Below are 14,047 nucleotides of genomic sequence, written 5' to 3'. Positions count from 1 at the left end.
ACAGGCTTGGCGCTGCTCTGTCTTCCCAGGGCCATCCCCAGCACGACCAGAACATCAGCTCTTTAAAAGTATGTGTGTGTGCACGAGTGCAGTGCCATGCAGCCAAGAGGGGCCTTGACTCCTCTGTGACTGGACTTCAGGGCGTTGTCGCTGCACTGACATGAGCACTGGGAGCCAAACCTGGTCCTGGCAGGACCAGGCTGTGCTCGGAACTGCTGACGCACGTCCCAGCCCCTGTGGCGGCTTTCTAAACGACAGTTAACTATAGTGCGGGCCCACCATTGTCACACAAGTCAGGGAAAGGATCACGAGGGCAGTGGGCATAGGCTTTTGCTCACTTAGTTCCTACTAACTAGAAACACATGTAAAAGTGAGCCTGGCATCCATAGATGGCTCCAGCAGGCAAAGGGTACTTGCTCTACAAGCCTGATGGACCTGAGTTTGGTTCCTGGAATTCATGTATAGGTAAGAAGGTAAGAGAATTTTCCAACCAATTATCCTCTGACTTACATGTATGTGTTGGGGGATGTGCACCCCCCTGCTATGGGATAATGCTCATGTACACTGTAAAGATTTGTCACTCATATTAGTTTAATAAAATGTTGACTGGCAGGAAGTATAGGCGGCACAATCAGACAAAGAGAAAAGACAGAGAGTCAGCCACCAGTCAGACACAGAGGAAGCAAGACGAGAATGCCTCACAGAGAAAAGGTACCAAGTCACATGACTAAACATAGTCAAGAATTATGGGTTAATTTAAGTTGTAAAAGCTAGTTAATAATAAGCCTGAGCTAATAGGCCAAACAGTTTATAGTATATAAGCCTCTGTGTGTCTCTTTCTCTTGGGAAATGAAACAAAACTGTGGGACGTAGGAAAGGACAGAACTTCTGTCCATACCTTCCCCTATCTCTCTTTCAGACATACATACACACACACCACACAGCACCCCACACACACAAACACACACACCACCACCCCTTTAAAAGTGCATTATTACTGTAATGGTTAGTGCAAACAGTGTTAACTAGATGACATGTAGAATCACTTGGGAGACGGGGCCGTCTGTAGTATGCCTGTGGAGATTATTCCGGTTCACGCATTGAAAGAGATGTGAGAAACCAAACACACACGTAGGTGGCACCATTTCATGACTGTGTCCTTGTCTGGGACCGAGAAAGGGAGCTGGACAGCAGCATGCATTCATCCCTTCTCTCTGGATACAATGTGACAAGCTGCCTCCCCCACTGCTGTGACTTCCCTGTTATGGTAGACTCTAATCTGGACCTGAGAGCTAAATAAGTCCTTTCTCCCATAAGTTGCTTTTGCCTGAGCATTTTATCATAGCAACCAAAGCCAAACAAAGGCAATGGAAAGACGTTATTTTGTCCCGTTTGTTGATTAAAAAATTTATTCTTACCCTTTCTTGAAATAGAAATGTTATTTCTTCATTTGTAGAACTCTGTTGAAAATACAAGCCCTTCATAGTTGCCTATAACAAACAAAAATATAAGTTAAAAAAACCAGTCTTCTTGAGTACTAGAGACTGCTCAGTGGTTAGGAGAACTTACTGCTCTTCCAGGGGACCCAGGTTCAGTTCCCAGCACCCATACAGCAGCCCACAACCACCTTTAACTCTAGCTCCAGGATATCTGAGGCCTTCTTCTGGCCTCCTTGGGTACTAGGCATATACCTGGTACACAGAAATATATTCAGGCAAAACAGCTATACACATAAAGTAAAAATTTAAGCAAGTTTTAAAAATGAAAATAAGTGAATAAAGTTTATTTATCAAATGAAAATAAATGGTAAAAACTGTCCAAATAAGGAGAAAAAAGCAAGTATAAATATAACCCTCAAGCAAGTAGGTTCAGATGGTTCTTCTTCCATAAAACAAACAGGAGGCCCCATCAGAAGCGCTGGTACATTCCTGGGATCCCAGCACTATGGCGGGAGAGGCTGGATGGTGCTGAGTTAAAGGCCAACCTGGGACACACTACCCTCACAGACAGGGGGGGAGATACGGACAGACACGGACGAGGGGGACTAGTGTCACAGGTGCTTTCTGAAGGCATGGGTTCCAGGCACGGCACACTCTGGATCCTGCATTCAGAAGGCCCAGGGAGAACTGCAAGCTTGAAGCTAGCCTGGGTTAGACTGTCAGACTGTCTAAAAAAGGAAAAAAAAAGTAGGGAGGGGGATTTCACTTTCCTATTCAATAACAAATACTATACACACTTAAAACAGACCAACAAAAAGGTTTTGCAATGGCTGGACAGGCAGCCCGAAACGTTTAAAGGGGACTGTAAGATGCTTTCCGCCATTTACAAAGATAGAGTGCGCGCACAGCGCAGCCAAAAGCACCATCTCCACTCTTCTGTGGCAGCCTTGACCCCAAACTCAGGCTCCTTCTGACTTAGCCCCCAAAGGTGTGGATTACAGAGGTATGCTATCATGTCTAAATCCTATAAGCCTTTTTAGTTTTTATTTTTTAATTAAGTTTTTAAAGATTTATTTCTTTTATGTGTATGAGCGTTTTGGTTGCAAACATGTATGTGCACTGTGTGTGTGCCTTGTGCCTGAGGAGACTAGAAAGGAATTCCCTGGAAGTGGAGTTACCAAACTGGGTCCTCTGAAACTGCAGCCAGCGCTCTTAACTGCCGAGTCATCTCTACAGTTCCCCCTTTTAATAATTTTTTTTTTTTTTTGGTTTCAGTATATGTGTGGTACATATTTCTGTGTCAGGATGGCATGAACATGGTGTGCATGCACTTGGAGGCCAGAGGCTGACACTGGTGTTCTCCTCTTTCCATCTTTTGGAGACAGGGTCTCACCACAAAGCTTTGGCTGGCTTTGAACTCACTATGTAGACCTGACTGGCTTTGAAATCAGAGATCCACTTGCTTCTCCATTCATGAGTACTGGATTAAAGGTTTGAGCTCTCATGTCCAGCTACCTTATCTTTTGAGACAGGGTCTTCATCAGACCTGGAGCTCCCCGATTCATCTAGACTGGATGGCCGATAAGTACCCGAATGCTGAATGGTTTCATGCCAGCTTACACAGCTAAAGTCATCGGAGAGGAGGGAATCTCAAATAAGAAATTGCTTCTACCACCTTTAATCCCAGCACTCGGGAGGCAGAGACAGGTGGATCTCTGTGAGTTTGAAGCCAGCTTGTTCGAAAGAGGGAGTCCTCGGACAGGCTCCAAAGCTACAGAGAAACCGTGTCTTGAAAAGCCGGAAAAAAAAAAAAAAAAAAAAAAAAACCAACTTGCTTCTGGCCTACAAGCATAGCAAAGTATCATTAGGACTTGATATGCCATGTTTGGTTGGTGTCCCTGGGATGCTTGCCCTTTTTCTGAAGGGGAACAGAGGAGGAGATCTGGGGGGAGAAAAGATGGGGGAGTGAACAGGAGGGGGACTGAGGTTGGGATATAATATATGAGAAGAAAAAAAAAGGAATTGCTTCCATAATATGGGGCTGTAGGCAAAATCTATGGCATTTTCTTAATCAGTGATTGATGTGACCAGCCACATGGTGGGTGGTGCAATTCCTAGGCTGTGATCCTGGGATCTGTAGGAAAGCAGGTTGAGCAATCAGCAAGGACCACCCCTCCATGGCCGCTGCATCAGTTCCTGCCTTCAGGTTCCCGTTCTGCTTGAGTTCCTGCCCTCACTACTGCTTTTGATGATTAGCTTTATATGGAACTATGAGTGAAATAAACCCTTTCTTCCCAGCTTGCTTTTGGTCATGGCGTTTTATCACAGCAAGAGTGACCCTGACAGAGACACCTCCTTAGATCCTCCTGGCTCCATCTCCCTGGTGCTGGACAGGTCTGGTGGCTATGTCTAGCTTGTTTACACGGGTGTTGTGGACCCAAACTCAGGTCTTCATATTTGTGAAGGCAGTACTTCACCCCTGACAGAGCCCCCCCACCTGCAGTTGTGGTTTGTGTATGTATATGTATGTTTGCATGAGTGTGTGTGTGTGTGTGTGTGTGTGTGTGTGTGTGTGTGGCCAGAGGCTGACATTGGGTTTCTTCTCAATGGTTATCTTATATACTGAGACCAGGTCTCTCACTAGAATCCAGAGCTCACCTGCTGACTTGGCCTAGATAGTTAGCTTGCTCTGGGATTCAGGTTAGCTGCTGTGCCCATCTGGCATTCTGTGAGTGCTAGGACCCCACAGTCCAGTCCTCACTCTTGGACAGCAAAGGGTTCCACAGGTCTGTGTCCTGTAGCATCTCTAAGGGTTCCACAGGTCTGTGTCCTGTAGCGTCTCTAAGGGTTCCACAGGTCTGTGTCCTATAGCGTCTCTAAGGGTTCCACAGGTTTGTGTCTTTTTTACTTTCTTTTCCTCTCTCTCTCTGTTTCTTTTGTTTGAACTCTGCATCCCAAGTGGGCTGAGAACCCACGAGGTAGCCCAGGTTGGCCTTGAAGTAGCTCCTTTTCAAGTACACAGATCCCATTGCTTTACATTTAGTTAATCTCCCCACGTGATGTCTGTGGGCCTTACACACACTGCTGCTGATAGCTGTGGTCTAGCTTTCTTGCTGTTTCATATCACTTCATTGGGAGGATGCTTCCAGCTCCAGGTGGGGAAAGTTTCCAGCTTGGGCTCTTACAAATGGCCAAGGTCAGAACACTTCTGAATCTACTTGTTGCCCGTATTATATGGATGAGGAAAGTGAACTCACCCCATCCATTTAGGGAGGCATCTTAAAGGGATTAAGATTCACACAGGAGTTCACAGTACCAGCTGGGCTGGAGCCTTGACAGTCAGTCATTGCTTTGAACTGTCCCAGGCTTTAATGGTTTCGCCTGAGCTGCTGACAAGCTACTCTCACCCAGAACTACCTGTGAACTATCCTGTGGTACTGTCTATTCAGTGCTTGCTGATAGGTCTTGTTTTAATCGGCAGGTTCCAAAGCTAAACAAAACAAAACCCCCAAACAACAAAAAAGTGGTTACCTCATCTAGAAGTTACTAGAATTTCCACGTTGGCGATATCAGACTATCAAGCCAAGCATAGATCCTTACAAGAAGAGGTCCAGGGACCGGCACAGATCTCATGCTCTGAATGTTAGGATGTCTGTGGACCTAAATGATCTCTATAAAAGAGATGTATTGAGTAGCTGAGTAATGAGACAACAAACACATAAACTACCTACAAACATTTAAGACATGAAGTTACGTAGCAGAAACGGTGGAAAACATGGCTCTAGAAGGCCTTTATCAACATCAGTGTGTGTTGCTTTTGTTTATGCTACATTTGTTTACCTCTGTGAAGCTGTGATTCTTTGCCTGTCTAAAACACCTGATGGTCTAATAAAGAGCTGAATGGCCAATAGCGAGACAGAAGCAAGGATAGGCGGGGCTGGTGGGCAGAGAGAATAAATAGAACAGGTGCTAGGAGAGAAGGGGAGGAGCCAGGAGCCAGCCACCTGTGGAGTAAGAGAGAAAGTAAGATATACAGAAGTAAAGGAAAAAGCCCAGAGGCAAAATGGAGTTGGGGATAATTTAAGCTAAGGAAAGCTGGCTAGAAATAGCCAAGCTAAGGCTGGGTAATAAGCCTCCATGTGTGATTTATTTGGGAGCTGGGTGGAAGGGCCCGTCAAAAAGCCAAAAAAGGTACATAGCAAAAACAACCAACAAGTGGTGTGTGGTGACTGTGGAGGGGGAGGAAGAACCTGAACACAGCATGCATTTCCCACATCACCTATTTCAGCTTCTGCCTGGCTTTCTAGGCTCTCTAAATGCAGATGGCTCTTCTGAGTCTACCTTATTCCACCCACAGTGTTCAGCACAAACTTGTCTGATCACATCAGTGACTTAACATACATCTATGCTAGCGGAGGCTTTCTAGGCACAGCCGGTTCCTAGAGAGCATGCTGCACTAGCCCACCGATGCTGCTGGCTAAATCAAGTCCAAATCCAGTGCTCTCCTCTAGAAAGGCTAATACATCCCGTCTGCTCCACACTTTACTGTATATTACTTGCTAATGAGCGAGCTTTCCCAGCTACTGCTTGGATGCATCAATTCCTTCCCCACTCTTTGACCTATTTGTCTTTTTGTTTTTTCGAGGCAGGGTTTCTCTGTAGCTTTGGGGGCCTGTCCTGGAACTCACTCTGTAGAACAGGTTGGCCACTTGCCTCTGCCTCCCAAGTGCTGGGACTAAAGGCATGTGCTACCCACCGCCCAGCATGGCTTATTTGTTTTGAGGCAGGGTCTTGGTTTGTAGCCTAACCTGGCCCTGGAGCTCTGGATTCTCCTGGCTGCTGCCTGTGTACTGGGTTACAGGTGTGTACCACATATACAGGAATGCCCATTACTAAATCAGCAAAAACTCTGCTCCCATTTAGCCTGGACCTACTAGGGTTGCCTTTCCAAAAGTGGAACTCAGGGTGTTCTGTATTAACTAACATGCTGAGTTCAAAACACCTCCCTTTGTAGTTCTAGAAGCCATTGTTTTTCTCTGTCTATTGAATCTTTGATGTGTGACCTGGGTCAGCAAGTCATGTGAACCTTAAACTATGACCTAATTTCAATATAATTCTACTCTTGTGTGTATGTGTATGTGGGGGCACTGTCTGGGTTCAAACCATTTTCCACATTACAAAGCAAAGAAAAAGGTGTTTCTTTGTTTTTCGAGACAACCGTTTCTCTGTGTAGTTCTGTAGACCAGGCTGGCCTTAAAATCACAGAGATCCACCTACCTCTGCCTCCTGAGTGTTGAAAACAGAAGTGTTTACTACCGCTGTCTCAGAAAAGGAAAAGGTATTTTTAAAAAAATATTTTAAATTATGTGATTACATGGGCTGGCAAGATGGCTTAGCCGGTCAAGCATGACAAGTTCAGTCCTACAATCCCCAGCGTGGAGGACACAGTTCATTCCTACAGTCCAAGGTGGAGGACACAGTTCATTCCTACAGTCCCCAGGGTGGAGGACACAATTCAGTCCTAAGTCCCCAGGGTGGAGGACACAGTTCAGTCCTAAGTCCCCAGAGTGGAGGACACAGTTCAGGTCCTAAGTCCCCAGGGTGGAGGACACAGTTCAGTCCTAAGTCCCCAGGGTGGAGGACACAGTTCAGTCCTAAGTCCCCCAGGGTGGAGGACACAGTTCAGTCCTAAGTCCCCAGGGTGGAGGACACAGTTCAGTCCTAAGTCCCCAGGGTGGAGGACACAGTTCAGTCCTAAGTCCCCAGGGTGGAGGACACAGTTCAGTTCTAAGTCCCCAGGGTGGAGGAATAAAACGACTGGCTCACTTATCCTCTGACCTGCATATGCACATGTGGCATACCTACACACAGTAAGTAAGTAAGTAATTGTGACTTAACAATTATGTGTGCGTGTGTTCGTGCATATGTGTAAAAATGCCACAGAGGACAGAAAAGGCTCCTGGGTCCTCTGGAGCGGGACTGCAGGCAGTGGAGCCCCCTTTGTGCTGGGAATGGAACGTGGGTCTGCTACAGGAGCGGGACCACTCTTCCTGCTGAGCCATCCCTCCCGCCCTGAGAAAGGTGGCCTGTTGTTTTGTTTGCTTGTTTTTTTGTTTCTCAAATGTAGACATATGAAAATCAAAATCAGGAAATATTATTTGTTTTATAATCCTATACTTCCCTGTCCCCTCAAAAAAAATAGGAATTGAGTTTTTAGCACTAAAAATATTGTAGAATGGGTGATATTTATGGCCCACGTTGCTTCTTAGGCACTGCCCAGGTTAACAAAAAGACTTGTTCACTAATAAAATTTTACTGAACTTAAAGATATTTGCACATAGAAAATAACTGTACCTGTGATAAAACTAGAAGTTAAAGGTAAGTGTGTACCTTGGCATTTCCAAGATCGTTGTATAACTTGAAAATTATATGACCCAATATAAACTTTGCTAAATCAAAAAAGTGCTACATAATTTATTTATTCACAATGCTGGGGACTGAGCCTAGGACCTCATACCTGTTATATGAGTGTGGTATCCCTAGCACAATTGTTAAAGCTTTGATGTGCTTTCCTTTTAGAAACAGTCTTCCTGTGTGCCCAAGCCGCCACTGCACCAACATATCGAGCCTTAGCTACCCTTAAACTCCTCCTCTACCATATCTGCCTTATAAAGCTTGTCAATGATATCAAATAGACTTAGGATGGCAGGGGTTGGAGAGATGACTCATTAGTAAAGCACCGACTGCTCTTGCAGAGGACCCAGCTTAATTCCCAGCACCCACATGGCTGCTCACAGAAGTCTGAAACTAGTCCTAGGGGTCCCGGTGATTTTCACAGACACAGGCCTACGTTCCGGCAAAACACCCAGATGCGTAAAATAAAACAGTGATAATAATTTTTAAAAAATTTTTAAAAAGGTAGGTAGATTGAGATGCCCTGCGAGAAGCATACAGAGCCGGCATATTTTTTAAGTATTTCAGAATTGAAAATAAATCTATAAACTGAGGATTACTTTAGCAATATTTTTAATTCAAATGTTTATAAAGCCATATATTAATATGCTAAATCTGCAGAAACTTAGACAGGATATTGGCTTAAGATTCCGGCTATGCAAATAAAAGACACCTCTTGGCATACACTAAACCAACTGTAAGTACTTAAAGAAGTACTTAATAAAGGTTGGGAACTGTGCCAGGGGATTATGTCTGCAGAGCCAAGGGCAGGGATTTCAGATGGTTCCCCTTGTAAGGGCAACATGAACTACACTGGGTCGCCTCCTGCTACACTCTGTTCCCCAAGGTGCTCATCTGCTAACAAGTGCAAATAAACCTCTGCACATTAGCCCGTACCTACACTTTCAGGACAAATGTGTTCCCCAAGTGTCTGATCAACCTCAGAGTCAAGAGGCATGCCGCTGGGAGTCCCTTACAGGACGGTCTGAATGGCTGCGTCCTAGCCAAGTCACAAGTCCAGCAAATAAATAATGTGCTGTAAGTACTTTTTAAAAAGTTTTTTTTTGTTGATTGTTTTTTGTTTACTTTTTTTGATACAGAGTTTCCGTATGCAGCCTGGTTGTCTGGAACTTGCCATGTAGAGAAGGCTATCCTGAAACTCACAGAGATCCACTTGTCTGTACTTCCAGAATGCTGGAATTAAAGGTAACCACCACCACATTTGCCAAGACTGACTTTTTACAATTCTTATTTCCGTGCGTGTGGATGTCTGCGACCAGAAGGCGGCACTGGAACTAGAATTACACATGACTGTGAGCTGCCATGTGGGTGCAGGGAATTGAACCCACCACTTAAAGGAGAGCAGTCGCTGCACCTAACCACCAAGCTGCCTTTCCAGACCCCTGTAAGAATATTTCACTGTATGTTTTAGGTACTTACAAGACAAAGTCTAGCTGGGTAGCCCTAGATGGCCTGGAATTCACTATGCTGACCAGGTGGACTTAATTTGCAAAAATCTTCTATGTGCTAAGATTACCCGGCATGAGCCATCCTACCTGGCTTTAATTTAAATTTAAAAAGAAAAATTGAAGTTATGTAACTCTTATCCTAGAAACTCTTGGACTGGATACAGTTATAAGGATTTAAGCATCAGGTGAGTGGGTCAGATGGTGTTTGAGGTTTCTTCTATTACAATAATTTCTATTACTACTATTATTATTATTATTAATTTTTGATATAGTAGGGGTCTCATGTGGGCCCAGGCTACTTCCAAACTTCTCCACAGCCAAGAAATGCCCCTTGAACTCCTGTACCTTACGCCTTCCTCTCCTGGGTCGTGCAATCAACCAGCTGGCAAGTACAGTCTATGAATATTATCCAGTCACACTTGACGGACTTTACACATGGCGACCTGAGAACTACAGACAGCTTGAGAGGCAGAAGAGTTCTATGTATTGCGGTTTCTAATTGGGTCACTCGGTCTGGGGATCCGAGAGAGGTAAGAACTGGTGGCCGCTGCCCTGCTTCTCTGATCTTTCAGCACTAACCCCTATATCTGACCAACTAGAATTCGTGCAACAGTTGTAAGTTAAGCAAGCAGAGTACGTGCTTAGAGATGTCAAAAACGGTGCTTTATCTTCTTAACATGTTTTCAGTATAGGCCCTCAGAGCAGGGACGCGCCTGTCAAACGCCTGTTTCACAAGAGAAATCACAAGCGAAAATGTTAATACCTCCTCCCATCCTCCTCCATGAGGACCAATAGTTAGTAAGTTGATTTTCACTTAAGAGTGTACAACTTCAGGGCTGGAGAGGTTACTCAGTGGTTAAGATCACTGGCTGCTCTTCCAGAGGATTTAGGTTCAATTCCCAGCACCCACATGGTGGCTCACAACTATTTGTAACTCTAGTTCCACGGGATCTGATGCACTCTTCTGCCATCTGAAGACACCAGACACAAATGTGGTACCCAAAACATCCACACACATAAAATAAAAAATTGCCTATGATTTCTACATTGATACATCCTTGTCAATACAGTATGGGGTGGGAGGGAGGGGGTCGACTGGACAGGCAGGAGGTCGTTATCTCCGGGACTGTGTCTCAGTGTATGGCCATTTAATATGGCATGACCTAGAACACAGAAACTTAACCTCTTGTTTAGCTTTCTGAATTAGTGTCCTGGCCAGCACACTGTGTGCTCCTAGGGTCCAAAGGGAGAAAATGGTGTGATGAATGAAGTTTTCCCGTTAGGGTGACGGCGACACGGCAGGTGGGAGGTGAGGGATGGCACAGGTCACTGAGGATCTCCCCTAACCTCAGCCTTTCTCCCCCCCAGTCAGTAAGAAAATCTTTGCCTATTATGTCACAGCAACCTGTAAACGACTTAACTTGTCAGCTCATGAGAGGGTCCTCAAGAAACATTTGGATGTGAAATACAACTCTAATTTTGACTTCAGATCTACTAAAAATGAGAGTGGAGGTTTTTGGTGCTCTTTACTTAGTTCAGCAGCTCGCCTCCTTTCTTGGTAGCCAGCTCTATTTCTACTCTCCACCTAAGCCAGAAGACATGAATTCCCTACATCTCTCCTCCCGGGGGCTGCCAGGCTTTTCACCTAAGCTATATTATGTTTTTCTCTGAACTCTAATAAAAATGTCCTGGAACTTTCTATGGGAGAACAAATTGAAAGAGGAAATAACCTCATGAAGTCTATCATAATATATAAAAATGGAAGAAATTATTTTTTCATGTGCATTTGGAGTCCTCAGCTCAGGGCTGCAGTAGGTCTACAGAAGGCGTACAATTAGCCATCAGTTCTGGGGAGGCTGTGGCCAGCCAGCCTGGCTAGCTACGGAGACAGAAGAGGTCACACAAATACAACAGAAATTCTGTGTCCATGACACTTTTTTCCTTTTTTGAGACAGTCTCACTAAGTTCTAGGCTGGCTCTGAGTGTCATCTTCCTGCCTCAGCTGGAGGCCTAAGTGGGAGTCCAGGCCTACACCACCAGCAGAAAACACTGCGACCGCACTACAGAACCATTTTATGCGTTCCTAAGCTTTCCCAGCTTCCTTCTTCAGCGAGGCATATGAACGAATCACAGACTTATTCTTTTTCTTGTCCAGGGTACAGTGCCAGTCCAGAGACTCCAGAATCCCCTTCAAGTTCCCACCTCGACTGTAATCGAGGAATGTGGAGAACCATATAAATACCAAAACTCTTCACCATAGGTACTCATGACAGCTTGATCTGTGTTTGTTGAGACAGTGTCCTATGAAGTCCTGCTTGTTCTTGAACCGGCTGCATAGATCTGTCTGCTCCTTCCTCTCAAGTGCTGGATTAAAAGCGTGTGCCAACATGCCCGGTGAGGCAGCTTGATCTTAATTTAAAAATTTAAAAAACTTTATGTGGATGGGTTTTATATGTAGGAAGTTCTGCCTACATGTACACCTGCATATCACCTGTGTGCCCTGTGTCCTTGGCGACCAGAAGAGGCTTCAGATCTCCTGGAACTAGAGTTACAGGCCGTTGTCAGCCACCACATAGATGCTGGGAACTATGGTCATCGGAGCATAGCATGGGATTTACACGAGCCAGCTGTACAGCCGTGGGCAGCTTGGTTTTATATGGGGAACACTTCAACTATGAGCACCTCATCCCCTCATACGTGCTGGAACAGAAGCAGGGATGAAGTGAAATTAGGCAGAAAGGCAGCAATAACTCTAGAACTCCTAGGAGACCAGCAACAGGATGCTGACAGGGCCGAGTAAGGTATGCAAAGCACACATTACAAAAGCTGGCTTTTAACAAACATTAATTACTTCTATACTTGTGTAAGCTCAGCACCAAATCCTGAAAGAGCAGCGAAGGGTTGACCACTGGCAGTCACATGATCAGCACGTTGAGTGCAACCACGGTTCCTTGCTCGTCTGGATGTGGAATGAGCCGCTACCAGCCACAGGTGGTGTGCAGCTAGGATGAAGGTCCGCTGGGAGAAAATGCACACCGGGCCTGTGAAGCCGAGTATATCTCGTCTAAACATTTCCTTTTAATTGAAATGATATCCGGATATACTAATGGTTCAAGTGAAACACGAGTTGATTTCACTGTCCAATGTGGCTCATAGGAAACTCTAAAAGCACCTAAGTGCCTAGAACATTTGTCCTGAACAGGCAATGCAAAACACAGCTACTGTGGACTAGCAACACTTGGGAGCTTAATTAAAAAAAAATTGCAGATACTCAAAATAAAGTAATTTAAAAAACCAACAACAAATGCGAACCCATCAGGCCTAGATCCAGAATCAGTATCTGCACCTCCTCACGACCCTGGGATAATCTTTCAAACGCGTCAAGTATCCACTGGACAGCTCAGCGAAGCGGATTCCTGACCCAAAGGCACATCACTGCGAAACACCCACCCTTGATTTAGGAAACTGCTTACCGGAAAGGCAAAGAGAAGGGTGAGAAAGGTTGAGAGAGGAAGTAGTAACGGAGAAAAGCATCAGAAAACAGTTATAGGCAGAAGAAGATGCGGGCGGGGTGGGGGGGGGATTCAGCCCCGGAGAAAGGCAATTCTAGACCTTTGCCTACATAAACGCGGAGGTCGAAGCAAAGATCAATCTCTACAGTCAAAAACCCAGCCAGCGTCAGGAACTGTCCGTCAACTCTGTAGTACTACCCCCGTCCCCCCACCCCAGCGGCCTCAGCCAAGCTAGGCCTGAGCAGCGCCGCTCTGAGGCCGGCTTGGGATGCGAAGCACTAACCCACCCCCCACCCCCAGGGTTAGACAGTTCCTTCAGGCCTTTCTCCATCTTTCGCCAAAAAATCCCATTTCCCGAGACACACACGGCTCTTTCCTAGCTCACCTGCCTCCGAGCAACCTCAACCGCCAGCGCCTTCGCCGCCACCACCACCTTCCCAGTCCCTTCTGCAGAGAACCCCGCCTTCTCAGGCCCAAACAGTAGTGTCCATTGGCCAGACTGCCCGGTCACACCGCAGAACGAAAGACCTGGGGAAGGCTGTGACGAACGCCATAGCAACCGAACCCGAAATACAACTCCCGGCATGCTCCTCTCCTTAGAGAGGCGAGGCACCACCCCAGGGACTACCAATAAATGGGAGAAGTTGGGTGTTGCCGAGAAGGGTTCCGTTTTATGCAAATTACAGTAAAAGGCCCACACCCTTCCTCATTCCAACCGTACCCCTACCATCTTTCTTCAGTTCTTTGTCTCGCTTCGCCTCTTGTCTCCACGTTCTTTTTGCAAAAACCTTCAATTTACTTGAATGTATCCTAGCTACTGTAGCGCACAGAAAAGAGCAAACACCCAAATCGTGAAAACAAAATTCTCCACACGCACAGGACCAGAAACCTTCTAGTTACACCCTTTTTGGAACGAGACCAGGGAGGGGGAGAGGGGAAAAAAAAAAAGGCTCTCTGAACCACTTGATTGGCTTATCTGGCTGCCACTCTGTACTCCTCTCTTTCCTTGGCTCTTCCTAGTTTGGCCCACCCAGTGGGCCGTGGCCACGTGTAGGGGCGGGATAGGAGGCGTGGCCCCAGACGTCCGATTGGCAGGTGTTTATCCCCGCCCACCTGTGGGCGGGGCGGAGGGCTGGCAAGTGGGCGGGGTGGGGGGGGGAGGCGGCGGAGGGAG

At 46.0% G+C, this 14,047-nt stretch overlaps 1 long non-coding RNA gene across 1 annotated transcript; it reads right to left on the bottom strand.

Moving 5' to 3' along the window:
* Positions 1–1,417: 1,417 nt before the first annotated feature.
* On the bottom strand, positions 1,418–13,428 carry LOC119825550. Its single transcript, XR_005287236.1, has 3 exons — positions 13,259–13,428; positions 4,971–5,110; positions 1,418–1,490 (listed from the first exon to the last, which is right to left on the bottom strand). It is a non-coding gene; the product is annotated as an uncharacterized LOC119825550 (long non-coding RNA).
* Between the last annotated feature and the right edge of the window lie 619 nt (positions 13,429–14,047).

This window comes from Arvicola amphibius, chromosome 10 (genome assembly GCF_903992535.2).
Source record: "Arvicola amphibius chromosome 10, mArvAmp1.2, whole genome shotgun sequence".
Classification (NCBI taxonomy): domain Eukaryota; kingdom Metazoa; phylum Chordata; class Mammalia; order Rodentia; family Cricetidae; genus Arvicola; species Arvicola amphibius.
This window is presented reverse-complemented; position numbering and strand designations above follow the sequence as displayed.